Here is a 22946-nt window from a genome sequence, read left to right as displayed (position 1 = left end):
GATGAATGATGTGATAATTTCAAGGATGATGATGTCGCATGAAAGACCTAAACAAATGATAATACAATTAGTTTCATATGGAGAATATTTTATTAGGATAAATTTAATTATATGGTCCAAATTTAAATGTAACTTTTGGGACCTGTTACCACTCCCCTAAGGGGGATCCCTAAAGGGAAACTGCTAGGCCAAGGGCAACAAATGGAGACTTAGCCAACTACCAACTCAGCTAAGGCTCCCTTCTATTTACCGACTTTCACCGATGGGAGGAGACATGATATATTATGGAGTCACCGATGAAGGATAAGTCAATGAAAGGATGTGGAGTGACCCAAATAATCCATTTCCCAGAAGAGTTAGAAAGATAGAGCTTGCTTGCTTTCTAAGCAAGGTACAATGTCTTCTAGGGAAAGGAAGGGAGGATTTGAGGGTTAGGTTTATGGGATATGACTTATGAAGGAATTTCCTAATCCCTAAAATCCTTATTGAAATTGGTATCCTGGATGGTTCTTGAACAATTGTCTTTTCAAAGGAATGGGACCAAGTAGACCCAGTCTAGGGTAGGGGAGAAGAGTATAGCATTGTCCATAACCTGGACAAGGTATGGAAATGGATCAAAGAAATAATATCCACTTAAAGGTTTGAATTGATCCAATAAGGTACTAGCCTTTCGGGATGTTAGGGAAAAGTTTGATCCCGATGTTAGGGCTTGGCTTTTCTCACAACTCCATCGTCGGAATGGCCTCAAATTTGGAGGAGGTCTTGAGGAAACACCAGCGCAGGAGACCCTAAGAGATCAAACTTTTTGGATGGGTAGTTTGTCGGAAAAATGACTCCCTGGGTGACCCTAATTAGCTCGACCTGGAAAAAGGTGAAAAGATATGATTTTAGGTGACCACCTCTTGGTAGATTAGTGCCTTAGTCTTCAATGAATGGAATCTACAATGAATATGAGTGAGGACCTTTGGTTCTCAGTGAAAGAGGCCTCAAGACTACTTCGCTAGCCTTCTAGGTCAAAGAGAAGCAATCATGCAACTTTTACATTTTGATATACAAAGAAGATGGCTTATTAAGGTCAATTTGCTGTCAAAATTACCCCTATGAGATTTCGTTCACATTACATGGCCCATACATTGAGAGATGATATAATAGAGACAAAATTCCACAATTTAAAGCAGTAAGTGCATGCAGCAATTAGCCCATAAATAGCAAAAATCTCAATCCAATGTAAATGACAAAGTAAAACAACAATAACATTAAAAGCATGTACTTACATGTAACAGAATATATCCAACCATCCACAATTGACAAAAGAGAAGCTCCAAGATAAGATAGACCAATATCCACACATCAAAATTCATCCCTAAAGCTCCAATTCATCCTCTCTAGAAAAAGTGCGAAATTCTCAAGAGAGAGAAAAGATCCAATCCAAAGTGATGATGAGCAAATGAACTCATCTCACTTGTATTTATACACTAATTAGGGGATCAGCCTCCTTGGCCTACATAAGCCCAAAAAAAAAAAAATGTTCTAATAATTCAACTTTTGGTGATAAGCCCACCAAACTAGCTCATAAATGAAAGAATAAGCCTCTCAAGAGGTCGAATAATAATCCATGCATGTCGTAGGGCCCTCTAAGAGGCCTAATGAGATCCATGGGTGCCATAATGAAGAGTAGGACCCTCAAAAGCAATAGAAAAGGGGTTCGCCCCTTGTAATAACCTGTGGTGTTCCAAATGACGTGTGAGGGCAAATAAGTGTCCTCGTGGGTCTCCAAACAAATCGAAAATTTTTGTAAATCGCCTCCAAGGGCTAGGATGATGGTGTAGGTGATGACACATCATCGTGCAAGTCCCAGATCATCTACCAAGTGTATGGTGCAAATCTGGAGCCAGCTAGGCATGATGGATCAAGTGCATCTTCCTTGTCCAATGAGTGAACCACAAGCAATCTCTGAATGGCTGTGGGGATCCATGGAATGTCGTCTGTCACTATGGAGGCCCATGGCTCTTAATGCACACCCTACATCAGTGTTATCGTAACCGAACTGGTTCCAGCAAAACCAGTCTGAACTGGCCCTCTAAACCAGAAATGACCGGTTCGTTACCTAACCGACTGGTTTCGGTATGAAACCGGTCAGTTCGGTACCAAACTAGTTCGATGACCAGTTCCGCGAGTCCCACGGCCGCACAGCTAGGCAGTTAAAAAAATCGATTTTTTCTTTTCTTTTTTTTTGGTTTCTTTATTTTTTAAACCTAATCTATCCCCGCCCCCCCAAAGCTATTTAAACGCCCCCACACCCTCTATTTTACTCACACTATTCATTCGAGTCTCTTGCAATTCTTGAGTTGAGTTTCGTGAGAAAATTTTGGATAGTTTTTTTGCGGGGTTGTTTTGAGGGAGATTTTTTGCAGATTTGAATAGTTTATTGGAGCCTTGGAGGGCTGTTGGGTTGGAAGATTTTTGAGCTACTTCAAAGATTTATTTTTTCCCAAAGATCTTTGGATTTTCTTCAATGGTTTGTAGTGGGTGGAAGATTTTTTTTATTTTGTTGGGGCTGCTACATAGCTGATTTTGGAGCTAATTTTCTCCAAAATGTTTAAAGGGTAAATCAAAGAAATTTCTGCTCTTTTTTTGTTCAAGTTTTCTCCAAAAATCAACTATTTTTTCTCATAAAAATTAAAAACCCCAGTGTTTTATGCAGACTTGTAGGGGTTGCTCCAGACCTGTTTTTGGAGCTAATTTTCTTTAGCAAATTAAGAGATAAATTCAAAATATTTTTCTCAACCATTAATGTTCTATTTTTCTTCAAAAATCTTTTTTTTTTCTTTAAAATTTTAAAACCTCAGTTTTTTATGCAGAATTCAGAATTTCATATTTGTAAGTTTTTGTTTGAAAAAAAATTGTGGTTGTTATTTTCTTCTATTTTTTTCTAAAAAATTATTGTAATTTGCAAGGTTATTTTGAGAGATTTTGTTGGCAAATTTCTGAGGGAGATTTTGAAGCTGATTCAAGAGTTTATTTTCAGATTGGTTGGAGCTTCTTCTCTTCTCAAAATTTACAGATCTTCTCCAGGTATTTCATTGTTTCTACTCCTCTTTTATTTTTCTCTAAAAAAGATATGTCATAAAATTCTAAAAACCATAGGGTTTTCTATGCAAATTTTTTTTTCTTTCCCATGGCCCCCAAAAACAAGAATGATCCAGCTTGGGTTCACTACCATTTAAATGAACAAGGGGTAAAAGTCTGCAACTATTGTGGGAAAGAAGTTAAGGGTGGGGGGATCCATAGAATCAAAGAACACCTAGCACATTGGAGAGGGCAAGTAAAACCTTGTGAAAATGTTTCTGATGATCTCAAAGCAGAGATGCAAAGTTTAATTGAAGCCTACAATGAAGAGAAGGGGAAAAACAAAAGACTTAAAAAAGATATAGCCAAAAGTCAAAAGGATGATGCTATGTTTAGTGACCCTGATTTTGAAAAATATGTGCCCAGTTTTGAAGATTCCTCTAGTTTCCCTGCTAAAGTTGGAGAGGGTAGTTCAAGTGGTTTAAACTTGAAGAGCACAGTAGCCCATAAAGGGATTGACTCCTTCTTTGCACTGTTGCGAAACTTGCGATTTTTTCACTGAACAATTTTTTCAAAAAAATCTTGATTTTCGTATTTTTTTTTAATTTTTTAATTTTGCCAATTTTTATGGATTTTTCCCGATTTTTACGATTTTTTCCGATTTCAAACCCTCGCCAATTTAATCTTGATCGCAATGTTCGCAACATTGCTTCTTTGTAACCCGCATCACCCCTGGTTCTCAACCAACCCTTAATGCTAAATGGAAGAAAATAGAGGAGGTTGCATATGAATGCATTGCTAGATGGTGGTATGATGCAGACATACCTTTTAATGCTACTAATTTTGCATATTATCAGCCCATGATTGATGTTATAGCTTCATGTGGAGTAAGCTTCAAAGGCCCTAGCTTTCATGATATCAGGGGGGCACTTTTACAAAATGAGGTCCAAAGAATAGAAGAGTACGTTATAGAGTTCAAGCAATCATGGACCGAAACAAGTGCACAATTATGTCTGAAGGATGGACTGATGGTAGATCTCGCACCATACTAAATTTTTTAATTGCTTGTCCAAAAGGTACTATGTTACTCAAATTTGTTGATGCATCTGATCAGGTGAAGGATGCACAATTGCTATTTCGTCTTTTGGATAAAGTAGTTATGGAAGTAGGGGCTGAAAATGTTGTAACAGTTATCACAGATAATGCCTCTAACTATGTCACAGTAGGAAAAATGTTGGAGGAAAAATACCGCATGCTTGAGGATATTGGCAAAATTGAGTGGGTGAAGAAGTGTGTGGAAGATGCAAAATCCATAACCAGGTACATCTACAACCACTCATGAGTTTTGAACCTTATGAGAAAGCACACAGGGGTAAAAAGCTTGTTCGATCAGCCATCACACGATTTGCAACCAACTTCCTTTCGTTGCAATCCCTTGTTCAACAAAAAGCAAACTTAAGGAAGATGTTTTCATGTGATGAATGAAATTCATCTCAGTGGAACAAAAAGGCAGAAGGGAAACAGATGGTTGACCAAGTATTTGACAAAAGATTTTGGTCAAAGGCAGAGGAGATTGTACTATTCAGTGAGCCTCTTGTCAGAGTTTTGCGGATGGTAGATGGTGATATATCTGTTATGGGTATTGTTTATGAGGCCATGGACCAGGCCAAGGAACAAGTAAAGGCAGCATATGGGGATAAAAGACAAAAGTACATTCCTCTATGGAGAATCATTGATGAAAGATGGAACAAACAACTCACCAGACCTTTACATGCAGTCAACTACTACTTCAATCCAAGGTATGTAATTTTGGATTTCAATTCTCATTGCTTATAAGTTATAAGTTTTAACTTTTAGCTTTTAGTTTTGTTGACTTGATGAATATATTTTTGTTTTCTGAATTTTGAAGGTACCATTACACTACAAATTTTGACGCTGATGTGGAGGTCTTAGGGGGATTGTATAAATGCATTAAGCGCATGGTCCCAGATTCCAAGACCCAAGATCACATTCATAACAAGTCTTGAATTTTAGTGAGAGTCTTGGTACCTTTGGAATTTCTATGGCTATAAGAAATAGAGCAAAGAGTCCCTAGGTAAAAACTGTTAAAATTTGCAAATTCCCATATTAATAATTTACTCATTTGATTTCAATTTGAATTTTGCAATTGCTGAGTCTAATTTTCAACTTTCAAATTCATTTGCTAATACTTTTTTTTCCTTGCACTCTTTTTGCAGCCTATTGGCGGCAACAATTTGTTAGTGAATGCCCTCAATTGCAAAAATTTGCAATTAGAATTTTGAGCTAGACATGTAGTGCTTCAGGGTGTGAGCGAAATTGGAGTGTATTTGAGCATATACACACTAAGAAGAGGAACCATTTGGAGCAAAAGCGGTTGAATGACATGGTTTTTGTTCAGTATAACCTTAGGTTGAAGCGCAATCAATTGCTGAATAAAACCCCTGAAACAAGCAACATTGTCTTGGGTGACTTTGATCCAACATCATATTGGGTTGTGGAGAGTCAAGCACCAGCATTTGACAATGAATACCTTTCTTGGTTGGTCTTGGACCCACCTCCACAAGATGCAAAGGCAAATATATCAAAAGCACCAGTAGCAGCTTCAGGGCCAAGGGAATCAAGCCATAATCCCATTGCAGACTTGGATGCTACTCATTCTTCAAATGAGGAAGAGGAGGATAAGGAGGAGGATGATTCTGATGATGATTGATGATTTGATCATTAATTTGCTATAATTTTAGCTTGTAGTATTGTAGGTTGTAGTATAATACTATAATCTAGCATGTTATTTTGGACTATAAAGGCCTTTACAGCCTGCTTCTTGATGTTTGTAACATTTTTGGTTCAGCAATGTTTTGCACTAAATGCTATTTTGGTTATATGCATTATTACTTGCTATAAAAATGAGAATTTTTGCATATTTGTGTATAAATGGTTTAGATTCATATGGATGTATATGAACATATCTGTTTTTCTTTAAAATATGAATATTTTATTTGTTTTTGGTTACCGATCCACAAGGTTTTTCGGTTCGATGATCGGTTCGATTCCGATAACATTGCCTTACATGTGCCAATATAACCCTCCAATGCATAAGATCCGATGCGTCCCCTAGCCTTCCAATACAACAAGTCATTAAAAAATCGAGTAAATGAGCTTACCAATCATGGACCACACGTGGGGACTTCATAATGGTCTACCCTTCCATAATGGGCTTCAAAATGTGTCAATGTCTCCTAAACTCCAAATGGGGTTAACCAAGAATCCTATTAGGTGATTTCTACTTCTAAAGGGGATAATATATTCAAGGTACACCCTTCAAAAGGTGGTGGCATCTGACAAATAGGTGAATGAAGTAGGGGGTGAGAAGGGACAGTCCTAGGTCATGTTGGGGTACAAGGGTAGCTAATAAGAGGGAAGCCCACACTTGGGTTTATAATGTATAGGAGGGAGAAATCATGGTACACAAGGTGCCCCGACCTTGCTATTTCCACCCTTCTTTATATGCCCTTTGCCTTTTTATGATTTTGTTTGATTAACTGCTTGGGGCTCGAGGGGTAAGAGCATGATGTATAAGATATAGCAGTGAATACCCCCTTTAAAGGTGAGTGATTCATTGCCCACCAGGGGTTGGGACAATCATGGGTTCCTTAATGATGAAGGAGGTTCACAAAACCTATAGGAACCAGGGTGACGGCCATGATGATGGGGTAGAGCTCATGTATTGGCTTTTGCCCATGTGTTAAATGTGTTTGTCCCGACCATCTTTCGCATTTTTTGGTACATTTTCCTGTTGAATGTGGCCAAATATGATTTTATCTTTCTTTTTAGTTACATCAACCTCCGGGCATCATTCCAAGCCATGACCCAAGGTGCAGGCAAGGGGAAGCGGCAAACTAACCCTATGTGGACCCAGCGGTGGATTGTGGACTCAAGTGGGAGAAATGATGAACGGGGTAATAACAAGTGGAAAGTGGGTAATATAAGCGGATAAGGGAGCGGGACCACGCAACCAAAATCGGGGTTTCCCATTAAATACCATCCTTAGAGCCAAATGGTTGGTAAAAGAGATCCCACGGGACTAGAATGCAAGGTTAATATCCAAAAGGGGTCTAGGGGACAAGGGCACAGACCCAACCCATTCTTTCCACTGAATCCCCCCATTAATCCATGCCCAGAAGCGTCCATGATAAGCAAACTACAATACTCAATCACCAAATGACAAAGCATACCTTTAGGTTCAGGAGGCCCACCTTTAAACATATGATCATGGCAGATGGGCAAGGGACCACATGGTTGGCTCAGGTGGCGAAGAAATTGCACAATGAGCTAGTTGGTGGCTGCCGATTGAGGACCATCTTGGAGAAAAAAATTTCTCCTAGGGATATCTCCCACAAAGTGGTGGGTAACAAGACGCATATTAATTAAAATTATCCTAAGTATCTTCCTTGCCATATTTTTTGTCCAAGGCATAAAGGAGCTTTCTTTTTGGTATCACAAATTTAAAAAATCCAAAATAAAGTTTTCCCCTAAACCTTAAGTCGACCTTAGGGTAAATGAAAATTTCAAAAGCAATTTAAGTCATCCCAAAATTAAGTTGTCGGCTGATCCGTCTAGAAGCTCATCAAAAAATCTATATAAATTAACATATGTACAGTCTCAAGGGTATCTATTTTTCTTTGGTTCTGTGAAGTAGAAGCTGGAGCAGCGAAAGTTCTGTGGCAAGCTTGGTTTTATTTGGTTTGTTGTTGCTTGGCACAGATCTCCTTCCAAGATAGTTGATCTATCTCATTATGTTCTAAAGAAGCAAGGTTTATTTCAAGGATTTGTTGTTCCTTCTGTCATGGTTCTGGGATTCATCTGGATTTTGTTCTGCAGGAAGAATTTGAAGTTTTGATTCATAAATTTCTGTGGTTTCGGCACCAGCAAAATAGCAAGACCACTGTAGGATCTGGGCCCTCTTTTAGGGCACAATTCTGTGTCATTTCAAATATGTTCCTCTTCCTCTGCCGTACTTCCTGTAGTGATGGTTTGTCACTGTATTGCAGTGGGTCTCAGTCTCCTTTTTCTGAGCTTGAAGGGTTTATTTCTGTGGTCGTAACCCATCTCTCAAAGGAACCTCTCTCTACAGATCTGACACAAAATATTTCCATACAGTTCTCAAGAATTATGCACATACACTTGTCACTAACAGACTCTAAGTGAAGAAGCCATCTAGCCCAAGTCTGATGTGAATTTTCTGAAGAGTTCAAACACTGGTGTGAACTGTTCCAAGATAAAATTACTGATCAAAACCAACAATTGTTGAAGTTGAGACAGATTTATGACCAAACAGCTTATATCCTTGACTTATTCAGCCTTAAGGACCATCTAGGGTTCGCAAAGGTGAAGGTGCAATAAGCATCACTTATTGTTTACAGTTAATTGTTGAAGACAGACCTGTATCTATGAGTCCTCGGCCATTATTCCAGTGGACTAGCAGTTAAGGGATGTAACTTGAGATTTCTAGATCTTTGTATTGCTTGACGGTTTCTCAATCTTTGCTTGCAAGAACTGAGACATAGTCGTATTGAAGTCAGAAGTCAGCCTGGTTCAACCTTACGGAGCAGGTCATACATCTTCAGTACTTGCAAAAGTAGGAGTCAACTAAGTCTTCGCCAGATTGGAGACACTCGGTGACAATAATCTTTCATCAGAGAAATCAAGTTCTTACTTGGGCTTTCACATGTATTCATAAGCAATTTGAGTCTGAGTTGAAGTTGGGCATCTTTGGACTGGTATAAGAATTATTTCAGTTAAGGGACAGAAGGTTAAATTTAAACGACCTCGTCATGATTGCCCCTGAATGAAATCTACTGTATCAAGTCATATCTGAAGGCAATAACACATATCTTCAGAGTCTGGCTCTTTACAAAAGGAGTAGTAATATTGCAAGGACAGCAACATCTAAAATTCTCTTCAAGGTCAGAGGTATCACATCTTCTCAGTTTGTAGTATGTGTTGCAATTGAAAGTTACTACATCTTCCAGATTTGAGGTTGGCAGTGTTGAAGTGGTCTTTTACAGTACTGTTGGTAAGTAGAACTGAGTGCCAAAAGGATATGTGCCTTTTGAACCAAGGTTATGATCAGACGTTTTGTTTGAACAATGAGAGCAATGAGATTGTTAAGGTGCAGCCTTGTACTAGTAATCAGAGTTCGGGCAGAGGACTACAGCAATTAAAGGCAGCATACAGAGTAGTTGAAAAGATGCATCAGTGAAAGACTATTGCTCAGTTTCTTGACATACTGTTTAGTAGCAAACTGAAGAAGTCAACAGCAGTGAACACCTTGGAGATTACAATGCCATCCTCAGATTAGTGATGAACAGGTTTGGGGAACAGATTGAACGTGGGCCTGATGAATGTTGAAGTATTTGCAGATTGACAGTGTTATGGGGACAGTAGTGTATTGTGACTCGTGAGGCAGAGTGATTAAGTTGTATTGCCTCAACAGCAGCAGGCAGGTGTAGAGGAATGAAGTGGATTGGAGCAGTAGCAGCAGCAGCAGCAGTGGGAGTGACTTGTGTAACTGGACCATTATCCCTGGTGATTGAGTTGTAGTGCCTCAACAGCAGCAGGCAGGTGTAGAGGAATGAAGTGGATTGGAGCAGTAGCAGTGGCAGTGGCAGTGGGAGTGACTTGTATAACTGGACCATTATCCCTGGTAAGGGAGCCCAACCTTCAGGGAGCATTTGCTTCCTGCCAGCTTGTTGGTAAAACCACTAGGGAGTCTTGTACTTCTTTCCAGGTTTACCAAGTAAATGTCGTATGTACACCATACATAATTGAGCTTTCTGTTGAGCCAAATCTTGTGTACTCTCCTTGATGTGATGGTTCATGTTTTTTGAATTATTGTTGATGCTCTGAATGTTTAATTGTTAATAACTAACCAATTAAAAAAGAGGAAATATTGATTCACCCCCCTCTCAGTATTTCCAACAGGGAAAACCAGTGCAGCAGATGAGGGTTTATATTATTAATTCTTCAGCACTTTAAGAGTACAATGATTGAATGATCTGCTTGCCTGATGATGCAAATCTCCGGAAAATAATAATCTCCTATGGAAAAAATAATCTGGAGACACAGTCACCTCTGCAAATCAACCTGGCCTCTTCCCAACAACTTGCACTCCTTCTGGCTATTCGCACTTCCTACCAGAAATGTGCACAGCTCCTCCGGGAAAATTCATACAGTCTCTGGAAATCACTTCCTGCAAGTCGAAGTGCCTCCAGCAATTTGCTAGACCCACTTGCTCTGCTTCGAGTGATAGATCTGGTACTGGCACACTAAAATGAGCTCTCTTCCACAACTCGCACTGGCAAACTAGCTAACTCGCACTGGCAAACTAGCTAACTCGCACTACTAATTCGGCCTCCTCCGACAGATAAAATCAGCCTCTTCTCCTGTCACTAGGACACTAGAAAATTTGTGGAAATCCTCTTTGGAATTCTCTTCCCAAATTTGTGCCGAATCCATTGTTGTTGGTGTCTCCCTCTACTTCAACTGCACCCTTGCTAACTCTACAATTGGGTAAGTCGAACTACTCAAGTGTGTCTCTCCAACCCCGTCAACTTGCTCTTACAATCTCTCGTTAAGCAATCAGCGGCCATGATCTATACTCCATCAAATGTCTTTTCCAAAAGTTTCTAGAGAAAAATTGATTTTCCTCAATTAATTTGATTTAATTAACCAGTTTTCCTAGGTTAAACTTAGGGAAATTTTAATAATTGATCAATTAATCCAATTGAGGTGTTTACTCATGAAACCTTTTCTAGGTATTGCAGAAACTGTGTTCCTTAGCCCCATAGACACCATAGAGACTAGAGCACCTGTTCGCTGCTACCAAAAACTAACAGGAGTAAGTGGGAGTTAACTCCCATCTCACTCCCCCTTCAAAGATGCACCTGTTATCTGCCAGTTCACACAACCATGTGCTAGCAAACTAGACAACCCCACACAAGTCCTCAAACAGTTCACATCCAGGTAGTGAATAGAAAGTCTTTTGGGACTATTACACATCTAATTTGGGGATGCAAGTTTAGTGGGATATTGCTCCCACTTATCTCCATTATATTTCCACATGGCACATCAAGGGATACGTTGGTTTTCTTGAAGATAATACGCTACCAGCACTCAATCTATCCTCTCTAGTGCAGATCCTTTTGACTGCCACCTATAGCACTTTACCATCATTCTCTGCTATACTTGGAGATTCGACCTTCCATTGGGATTATCTCCATCATGCCACTTGTTGCATCTGTTCTCCTTGGGATTTCTTCCAATTTTTGTATGAATTGGCCTCTTGGGCTCATTGTCTTTGGTGGTTGGAAGCTCTAGGCTTGGGTACACTCTGTCAACTTATTTTTGTTCATGATAATAACACAAACTCATCGGAGGTTCTATGTTGGCTTCGTTTTCGTGACTCTTCTCTTGGTGTAAGGTATATCCATGCTAATTTGAATTGTTTCATCGCTTTCCTTTTAGTAGATTGAGGCCCAAATAGGGGCAGCATTGCCTAAGGGAGGGATAGACAAGTATTTGTCTATCCTTTAATAGTTTTGCAAATTTGAATAGATAATATTGTGTACTTGTGAATAGCACAAGTTGTCTTTTCTCTTTGCAATCCATTTCCTGAAGTTTACTAATCATTGGATACAAGTACCTTGAGTATAGCATAGGTTGCCTTCGAGGATTTGAGGATGGGGAAATCATCGGTTAGATCAACCAACCTCAAAGAGCGACGGTGGAACATTGTTTGTCAAGAAGTGGTGGAACATGCATAGCAGTGCTACCCCACAACGACAACATTTGGCAACATGGGTGCTTTCACAATTAGTGAGCACTTCTTTTGTAGAGAGGTATTTAGCAACTAGCTCAATTTTGTTGTTCTGGACTTTCGATTTTCATATTTTGGTCTATATGTTATTGTTAACAAATGCTAGATAACCTATTTCATTCCATGCGTTAATGGTCTACTTTGCATCATATGGCTTAAAAAATGTATGTTTGTGTGATGTCCTAGGGTAATTTTTCTTCCTAGGGCTACTTTTGTTAGTTAGGTTTTTTAACAGGAAATTAGTAGGGTTTCATATATTCACAAAATAGCAAATATCTCTTCATAAAATACAAAGAGTATGCAATATCAATAGTAGACAATTAGAATCAATTTACAATTGTATGTTGTTACACAATTCCACAATGAATAGGATTGGTTTTTCCAAGAAACTAGTAATGTATCCAACCAATACAATGAATCAAATTCGTGATTTAATTAAGTCCTACTAATAGTTCATAGAGCCTAAACTTCTTACTTAATTTGTTGTTTACAGCTTAGAATAGACTCCTGTAACAATTTCGTAGAAGACACTACTTCAAGGATACCAAAAAGCCCTTCCAAAAGACTTCACGAAGATCTATCTGAAAGGTGCCCCAGTTGCCTCAGGATAGGTCTGAGCTGCCTCAAGAAAGGGACCAAGTCCTGCCTCAAGGAGGTCACAGTGCCACAGAACGGGATGAGTTGAGCCTCAAGAATGATGAAAAGTTTGCTTCAGAGTGTGAAAATTCATAGATCTAACAATCTCAGGAACCCTATTGCAACCAACTAGATCTACTTCACTTAGATTGTAAATTACATTACAAGCTTATGTCAGATTTCTTCTTGAAACATTGAAGTAAATTCTGAAGTAGCCTACACCAAATTAAATATGCTTCTGAAAGATAGAAACTGAGCAACGAAAATAGAAACACATACGACATCGTTATTTTTGGATAATAGTCCCCGAAAAAACCCAATGCAGGAAAACCAGTGCAACAGCTCTGAGGGTTTATTATTATTAAGCGGTAGCAAATTCTGAATACATCTCTGAATACCTCACAGGGTTATTCAGTTAAAGAGAGAGAAATACTGGCAGAAGCTTTGTGAGTTTACCTCACACAATCACTGAGAAAAAGTCCCGGCTGTTCTAGCTACTGGATGAGGTGCCCTTGGCAGGCCCTGCGCTGCCTCTACTCTGTCCCAGTGTCCACCCTCTCAGGCACATTGTCACCCAACTAGGGAATCGATCAGTAGCCCAGAGTCACTGCTCTTAGCCTCTCGGTCTCACACCTCAGCTTCTGGCTGTTGAAACTGACCCTCTGCTCTGACTTTCGACTTTCTCTCTCTCCCTCTACGCTGCTTTTGCATGGCCCTTCTGGCCCTGCGTCAGCCTCTGCGTCAAGGCTACTAGATCACTTATTGCCTCTCTCTGTTGATGATTCTCCAGCTGAGAATCTCTCTCTCTGTGGAAGCTGCTATCCCTATTGATTTGGGGTAGCATCGGATGTGCTCTAGCCACGAAAATTGGTCGAGAGGCTAAAGCACATGAGATCTCCAATACCCAGAAATGGTTTGGGCAGGGTCTAAAAAGTTTGGGAGATATTAAAATAATTAATAATTTTAATGGAGTCCCTAAGTCTAAACTTAGGGAAAATAAAATATTAAAATAAACTTAGGGAGCAATCATGGTACATGAGGTGCCTCGGCCTTGATTTTTTCACTCTTCTTTTATGCCTTTTGCCTTGTTTATGATTTTCTTTGATTGACTGCTCGGGGCTCAAGGGGTTAAGGCATGATGTGTAAGATATAGTAGTGGAATCCCCCTTTCAAGGTGGGGCAGTTCATTGCCCACCAAGAGTTGGGACAATCATGGGTTCCTATATGATGAAGAAGGCTCATAGAACCTATAGGAACCAGGGTGATGGCCATGATGATGGGGTAGAGCTCATGTATTGGCTTTTTCCCACGTGCTAAATGTTTTTGTCCCAACCATCTTTTGCATTTTGTTGTAATTTTCCTGTTAAATGTGGCCATATATGCTTTTAACTTCCTTTTCAGCTGCATCAACCTCCGGGCTTCATTCCAGACCATGACCCAAAGTGTGGGCAAGGGGAAGGGGCAAGTTAACCCTATGTGGACCAAATGGAGTGATGTGGACCCAGGCGGGAAAAACGATGAATGGGGTAGTAATGGATGGAAAGAGGGTAATATAAGTGGATAAGGGAGCGGGAACACGCAACCAAAATCAAGGTTTTCCATGAAATACCATCCTTGGAACCAAATGGTCAATAAAAGAGATCCCACGGACTAGAATCCAAGGTTAATTCCTAAAAGGGCTCTAGGGGACAAAAGCACAGACATAGCCCATTCTTTCCGCCAAATCCCCCCATTAATCCATGCCCATAAGTGTCCATGATAAGCAAACTCCAATACTCAATTTCCAAATGACAAGGCATACCTTTAGATTCGGGAGGCCCACCTTCAAACATACGATCATGGCAGATTGGTGAGGGACCACATGGTTGGCTCAGGTGGCAGAGAAGATGGCACAATGAGCTAGATGGTGGCTGCAAGGGGTTGTTGGTTGTCGATTGAGGACCATCTTGGAGAAAAAAAAAAAATATCCTAGGGATATCACCCACAAAATGGTGGGTAACATGTTGGTAGGCTCATCATTTGGGGTGGGCTCTTCTTCTTCATTCTCGTGGTCGGAGACTACTTCAATATAGTTCATTTCCCTTTGCCTAGACATTGATGTCCTGGCTCCATGGTTCTTTGCAAGTGAAACAAGGTTTCTTTTGCCTTAGTTCACTTTGGATTTCATCATCAATCTATCCCTTTTGGGCCAATCGCATTGAAAGGGTTTCTTCTCCATCTTTTTGAGGGATGAAAGGCTTAGATGAGGCCCTAGTTTTGGTTGTTGCATTTCCCATATCCCAAGTCTTCTTGATGGCTTCTTGAATGGTTGCAGGATTGAATGCCTTAACCCAGCCTTGTACGGGTTCAAATAAGGCCTCCATGAAAAGCATGCCCTAATGCAGTTATCCATGATGCCACCATCCATGTGCTTCTCCTTCTAGGTGTAGAATGGTGAATTGGATAGCATTTGTTTCAATCACAAGATTGAGCTGAAAATAGGTGTCCAATTTTTGCACCCAAGCTCTTGTTGAACATTTAGAGGATCCATAAAAAGAAGGGACAGATAGTTTACTTACATTGGGCATTAGGTCATAATTTTGTAGCCCCCTAGATATGTTCTTGTATTTGATGTTGCAAAATTCTTGAAAATTCAAGGCAGCCCATGTATCATCCCTTAGTGTTGCATATTCCTAGAGGTACTCATCAAACACTCTAGTTTGCTTTGTTGCTCCTTGATTTTCCGTTGCTTGATTATTTAAAAATTGGGGAAGTAACGATCTATAATTTTTTTTGTTGGTTGTCCTGGTATTAGTGCGTACAGTGGAACTAGGATTATGGTTACCACTTCCTTTAGAAGTGGTTTTTGTGAAAATTCCTTGAAATGCAGCAACTGGAATTTATTCTTCTAACTGATTAATTATGCAGTTTATTTTGTTACGGCAAAATAATGAATAAATCACATTGTAATTTCTTCACCATAAAAATATTGTGGAAAATAAAACTGGAATTGAGAAAATAGAGCGCACACACTCAATAAAAACGACACCGTTACTTTTGGACAATTATCCTTGGAAAAACCCAATGTGGGAAAACCATTGCAGCAGAGGAGGGTTTTATTATTATTATGCAGTAGTGAATTTTTTTAATAAAATCTAGATGCCAACCTGGCAATCCTCAGCAAAATAATCTGGCCAAAATATGTGAGAGAATTTTCTCTCTCCACAAGCAATCCTGGCCTGATCTGGCAACACAATCAACTCTAAACTGCCTTTGCGTCAACCTCTACGGAGGCACTGCACAGGCTGAAATTCGTGTTGCCTTGAATAGTTGCAATCTGCCATTGTTGACTATCTATTCCACTGAGAAAGATTCGTTGGCCTTCTAGAAGAATTTCTCCGACACTCAACTACTGAATCAGTCTCTCTAAATCCAATAGCCTCCTTGAGGCCCTGTGCGAGCCCTTACACAGGCTCTTATGGAAATAACTCGACCTCCTCTCAACTATCTCTTCCAGAACTAGAAATCTCCTCTGGAATCTCTGTTGCTACTCTGCGGTTGTTGTTGCCAACCTTCTGGCTCAAACTTCTCTCCCTTGCTTGATCTCTGCAACTGGGTGGCTTGATCTGCCAAGGAACTTGCTCTATTGGTGTGTGTTCTCCATCCCCTTCAAGTTGCTCTTATAACCTCTTGTTGGTGAAACAACGACCATGATTAGATCCCCATCAACGACTAAGATCATCTCAAACTCAATCGGTGTGAGTTTCTAGAGCATTCTCACCTTTCTCAATTAATTGTTGTTAATTAATCACTTTTCCTAAGTTAGACTTAGGAAATGTTTAATTATTGATTAATTACTTAATTGAGTTGTCTCTGGGTGTTTTCTCCCGAAACCTTTTCTGGGTTTGCGAGATCTTGTATTCCTTAGCCTCTCTGACCAAAGTCGAGACTATAACCCCTGTCTAATGCTACAAAAACTAACACTCCCTCTTAGCGAGGAAGGTGTTCTCTCCAATGTTGTCATAACCAAACCAGTGATTGAACCGAAAAACCTTGTGGATTGGGAACCAGTCAAAACAAGACCAGAGCTCATTAAAAAACCGGACCAAAAAACTGGTTGACCAAAAACACATGAAATATTCAAATTTCAAAGAAAAACATATATATACATGTGCATCCATATGAATCCAAACCACTTATACACAAATAAGCAAAAGTTCGCATGGAAGGGCGCACATAACCAAAATAGCATTGAGTGCAATCCATCCCTAAACAAATACATCAACAAATAGGCTCTAGATGGCCTCTAGCATCTAAAAAATATCATGCTACAACAAACACCTACATATCATCAAAATCATTGAATATATTGGGATCTTTGACATCAATATAACCCTCTAAGCATTAAAATAAGATAGAAAAAACGTAGCATGTCAAGTCCAGATTTTGATTGAGTGATGGGTACATTTTTAGTAGTCATGATAGAGGAGTTCAACAACCAATGCCACTAACATCAAAGTACATAGAGGGATTGGTGATCTTTATTAAATACTAGTTCCTTACCCTCGTACATGACAAAATCCAATGGAAATGTTGCAATCCCTGCAATCCTGAAAAAATTGTTAAGTCTACTGGATTTTGAGTGAAATCTAAAATTCTACTTTCTCCATATGAAATCCAATGAGGTTAGAACCACTCTCAAACATCCTAAGTCATTTCATGGTAATGTTAAAAATTTAAGTAAAAAGATGGAAATTAAATATTAAGAAGAATGTCACTTTTACTTTAAGAATTTAACATTACCATGAAATGCATAGCAATAATAGGACCATACGCTTGAATATTAGGCTGACGGCCATAGGCTTTAATATTAGGTTGGCCTAGGGGAGAATTCGAAGTGGGTCAACCAAATGAAAAAAATCAAAAAATAATAAAAAAATAGGGAAATTTTTTACGTTGACTTGGGAAAGTACAAACTGCACAAAATCGGTCCCAAACCGACCGGTTTGGTGGAATAGGCCAGTTAAGTACCAAAGTTGCCAGTTCTATTAAGTAATCGGTCGGTTAGGTACCAAACCTGTTGGTTCCATTACGAAACCAGCCAGTTCAGTACCAAACCGGCCTATTCCAATTCAGACTGATTTTGGGCCAAAAATAATCGGACCGGTCGGTTACACCGATTCTGGTCTAGGTCCGATAACATCGGTTCTCTCTCCCATAACATCTTCCCTCATGCTGCTGATGTTTGACAACTGTCACAATCTACCACTGCCCACCAACTACTACGCATACTCTAATTTGTTTGCCACTCTGTAGCTAAACCATACTACATTTGCGTTGCTACTGAACCTGCACTGTACTTTTGTACTGTTGCCAACACTGCTCTGCGTTGCAACTGATCTCATGTTGTTGCTACTGCTGCAACTGAGAAATAATCTCTGAATCAATTGATCCACTGAGTCCCTATACCGCTCTACAACTGTCTCCCGAGTCTCTGACTGCAACTAGCCTCTGCACTACCTACTAAGTCTCTATCTACACCCTGACTGGTTTTGCGCCCCTCAATAACTGATTGCAACTAGTACTGCAATTGTCCCTCAAGAAACTGGTTGCACCATCTGACCTTGATCCATCTGCTATTGAAAATTGTGGGCCCCTGTAGCAAAGGTAATGATCCGTAAGGAAACATCTATGTTATCCTCCATGGATCCTACCCAAATCTAAAATTCTACTTTCTCCATATGAAATCCAATGAGGTTAGAACCACTCTCAAACATCCTAAGTCATTTCATGGTAATGTTAAAAATTTAAGTAAAATGATGGAAATTAAATATTAAGAAGAATGTCACTTTTACTTTAAGAATTTAACATTACCATGAAATGCATAGCAATAATAGGACCATAGGCTTGAATATTAGGCTGAGGGCCATAGGCTTTAATATTAGATTGGCCTAGGGGAGAATTCGAAGTGGGTCAACCAAATGAAAAAAATCAAAAAATAATAAAAAAATACGGAAAATTTTTACGTTGACTTGGGAAAGTACAAACTGCACAAAATCGGTCCCAAACCGACTGGTTTGGTGGAATAGGCCAGTTAGGTACCAAACCTGCCAGTTCCATTAAGTAATCGGTCGGTTAGGTACCAAACCTGTCGGTTCCATTACGAAACCGGCCAGTTCAGTACCAAACCGGCCTATTCCAATTCAGACTTATTTTGGGCCAAAAATAATCGGACCGGTCGGTTCCACCGATTCTGGCCTGGTTCCGATAACATCGGTTCTCTCTCCCATAACATCTTCCCTCATGCTACTGATGTTTGACAACTGTCACAATCTACCACTGCCCACCAACTACTACGCATACTCTAATTTGTCTGCCATTCTGTAGCTAAACCATACTACATTTGTGTTGCTACTAAACCTGCACTGTACTCTTGTACTGTTGCCAACACTGCTCTGCGCTACAACTGATCTCATGTTGTTGCTACTGCTGCAACTGAGAAACAATCTCTGAATCAATTGATCCACCGAGTCCCTATACCGCTCTACAACTGTCTCCTGAGTCTCTGACTGCAACTAGCCTCTGCACTACCTACTAAGTCTCTATTTACGCCCTGACTGGTTTTGCGCCCCTCAATAACTGACTGCAACTAGTACTGCAATTGTCCCTCAAGAACTGGTTGCACCATCTGACCTTGATCCATCTGCTATTGAAAATTGTGGGCCCGTGTAGCAAAGGTAATGATCCGTAAGGAAACATCTATGTTATCCTCCATGGATCCTACCCAAATCTATAACTCTGAAGCACTACGCTCCTCCTCCATCTGGAGGTATAGTTGTTATCACCCAGCGCTATTACTGCGCAACTCTGATCATACATTGTTGAAGCCTCTGCATTGTTGCTTTTGTGTTGCCACTGCATTGTACTGCATCTTCGTTGTTGCCATCTCTACAACTATGTACTGATCACCTCATATCCTGAAGTACTAAGCTTCCATAGAGCTGCTCCCTCTGAAGCTAGACTCCCTTTGAGTCTCGATCTCCCTCTGAAAAAAAACTGGGAAATCCCTCCACCTTCCAGCAAAGCCTCTCTACTGCAACTCGCACTCATGTTTGCATGCCTAACTGGACTGCAAGATTCTGCTGCGAGAAATTCAATCTTGTCATCGGAAACCCTTTCCGATAGACACTCTACCTCCTGCTGCATACTGTAACTACTCGTTCTGCCTCTGGTTCTATACAATTTGTAGCCTTTGCAACACGAACTAGCCGATTCTCACTCTACCTCCTGTTGCATACTGTAACTACTCGTTTTGCCTCTAGTTCTATGCGATCTGTAGCCTCTGCAACATGGACTAGCCGATTCTCTCTAGCTAGAACTGTCTCAATTGACCAATTCCCATTGCCTCCCTCAGCTTTATCTATTGAAATTAATTCGGCCTCCTTTCCTCCTTTGGAAACACTAGAAACCTTTCTGGATGGAACTGCTCTTACTACCTGCAATTGGGAAATTCGCATTGCCTACGTCACTACATCTATCTTTGCAACTGTCTCAAGTGCACTGACTACAACTAGATCTGCAGTTGTCATCTAAGTGACTGACTGCGCTTGTTGACACTGAACCTGATATTGTGATACTACGGGCCCCTCGTAGCAAAGGTGATGATCCTGCTGCAACAATTGGAGGTGATCTAGTCGATTTCCTTGTTGATTTTGCACTGGACCCTTCCCATCTGGCACACTGGAGTATTAAGCAGCTCGTAGTGGATCTGGTGCCCCACTCCCTCTTTCGAGCCTTGTCCCTTACTTGGACTTTTCTTCACTTTGCAACTCACAATTCCTTCAACACCCGTCTCTGGCAACTAGAAGTCGATTTGCTGCCTAGATCTGCATTCTAGCTAACTCACACGGCGTCCCTAGCAATCTCGTACATCCATCTTGTTAGTTTTTGCAGCATCGGATGTGTTCTAGTCACGAAACTTGGTGGAGGGGCTAGAATACATGAGATCTCCATAACCTAGAAATCATTTCTAGAAATTCCACCTAGAGACGGATTAATTAGATTATTAACCTATTTTTTAATGTTTCCTAAGTCTAAACTTAAGAAAAATGGTTAATTAATCAAAATTAATTAAGTCAAGGTGAGAATTCTCTAGAAATTCACATGGATCGGCTCTAATACGTTCTTGGCACTTGGAGAAGACACTTGAGAAGTTCGATTTCCTTGGCAAATTGATTTCCAAAGAGCACCAGTAGTTGCCGGAAAGTCAGAGATCCAAGCAGAGACAGTGAGGGACAGGGACAGTGAGGTTGAAGGAAGTTTTCTAGATCCAACGAGTGCATTTGTAGAGAGGTCGAAGTTTCTTCAGGAGGTTGCACAGTCCTAGCGCAGAAGCCTCAGAGAGCAATTCGATTTGTTGAAGAGAGCAGACATTTTCAATTCCAGAGGTCGGGCAAAGGTTCCAAAGTGTCAAAGAGACGTTTTCACAACCAACAGCAGCAAGGACGGCTTGATTAGCAGTCGATTCGGGTAGCACGTGTAGCAGGCAGTATCAGGTTGACGCAGGGCTTGCGCAGACTCAGTTGGACAGCTTGCTTTTCAGAGGCAATCCAATGCCGGAATTGCCTGGAGCGAGGGTAATTTCCCTCTAGATACTTTTGCCAATATTTTCTCTGCAAGATAACCAGATTTCAGCATCCAGATTATTGTACTCAGAATTTCTCACTGCTGCATAATAATAAAACCCTTCGCTATTGCACCGGTTTTCACAAGTTGGGTTTTTCCGATGACATTTGTCCAAAAATAACTGTGTAAATTTTATGTGTGCGCGCTAGATTTTCTCAGTTTCCAATGTTATTTTCTTCCACAGTTTTATCTCCAAAAATCACAATGTGAATTATTTGATATTTTTCGTAGCAGACAGCAGATAAATTGGTAAATAAATTAACAATTAGAAAAATAATTTCCAATTGCTATAATAGATGAAATTTTCACACATCTCTGGGAAGCTACAAAATTTGTGAAACTCAAATACTGGAGAAATAAACAGGAATCTCCTCCCTTTCCTGCTCGGCCTCTTTCTGCTACTCACACTCCCTTCTGGAATGCGCAAATCTACTATTGTTTGCCTCTGAAAGTCCTTTGGCACTCACACTGCCTATTATTCCAACTAGCAACTCGCTCAACCTTCCAGAAGTCCTTCTCTAGAATCTGGCACACGATCTGTTGCTCTTGAAGCTCGCACTTGCTAACTAGAAAAAACTTCTATCGCCTACTGCAACTGAAAATCACATATTTCCTCCTAACAGTTGGATCTGAAAACGCTTTGAGAAATTCCTCAGTGTGTGTTTTTCTCTTCCACCCAACACTGATCTGCTACTGCAAAATCTGTTGCAAACCAACTGCACCCATATCTGCTCAACAAAATTACTGATCTGCTCACCAGAACTGCTTCCTGGCAACACCACTGCCTACTAAAACTGTTACTGGGCTATTCAAACTTTTCCTGCAACTGTAACTGGAAATCAATCCCTTTTGCCCAGCAATTCGCACTGCTTGGATGGCCCTTTGTGCAGACCTGGGAGAAATTCGCTCAAATCTCCCTCTGAACTACGAAATTCTCTCCCTCTCACTATTGAGATCCTGATCTGATCAAAAATGTTCTGATACCATGTGAAAATTCCTTGAAATGCAGCAACTAGAATTTATTCTTCTAACTGATTAACTATGCAGTTTACTTTGTTATGGCAAAATAACGAATAAATCACACTACAATTTCTTCACCATATAAATACTGCGGAAAATCAAACTAGAACTAAGAAAATAGAGCACACACACTCAATAAAAATGACACTCAGTTTTGGACAATTGTCCAAGGAAAAACCCAATGGGGACAAACCAGTGCAGCACATGAGGGTTTTATTATTTTTATGCAGCAGTGAATTTTTTGAGTACATTCTGGATGCCAACCTAGAAATCCTCAGCAAAATAATCTGGCCAAAATATCTGAGAAAATTTTCTCTCTCCACAAGCAATCATGGCCTAATCTGGCCACACAATCGGCTCCAAACTGCCTCTGAGTAGGCTGAAACTCGCGTTGCCTACAATAGCTGCAATATGTCATTGTTGATTATCTCTGCCACTGAGAAAGATTTGTTGGCCCTATGGAAGAATTCCCCCTACACTCAGCGACAGAATTGATCTCTCCTCCAACTGAATCGAACTACCTCCTTGAGGCTCTAAGCAAGCCCCTGTACAGCCTCCTGTGGAAATAACTCAACCTCCTCTCAACTGCCTCTTTCGAAACTAGAAATCTCCTCTGGAATCTATGTTGCTACTATTGCATCCCTTCTGGCTCGAACTTCTC

At 40.2% G+C, this 22946-nt stretch overlaps 1 protein-coding gene and 1 pseudogene across 1 annotated transcript in view; one reads left to right on the top strand and one right to left on the bottom strand.

Annotated features, from left to right (window-relative positions):
• The window catches only part of LOC149158245 (histone acetyltransferase of the MYST family 1-like), a 312036-nt gene that overhangs the window by 158328 nt on the left and 130762 nt on the right, over positions 1 to 22946 (bottom strand). The window lies entirely within an intron of this gene.
• LOC149158246 (uncharacterized) lies at positions 3179 to 5800 on the top strand (annotated as a pseudogene).

Source organism: Pinus tabuliformis, chromosome 5_2 (genome assembly GCF_031772625.1).
Source record: "Pinus tabuliformis cultivar Carrire ecotype Pingquan chromosome 5_2, CPIR1, whole genome shotgun sequence".
Lineage (NCBI taxonomy): Eukaryota > Viridiplantae > Streptophyta > Pinopsida > Pinales > Pinaceae > Pinus > Pinus tabuliformis.
The sequence above is the reverse complement of the archived record's forward strand: the minus strand, read 5'-3'. Positions and strand labels throughout refer to the sequence as shown.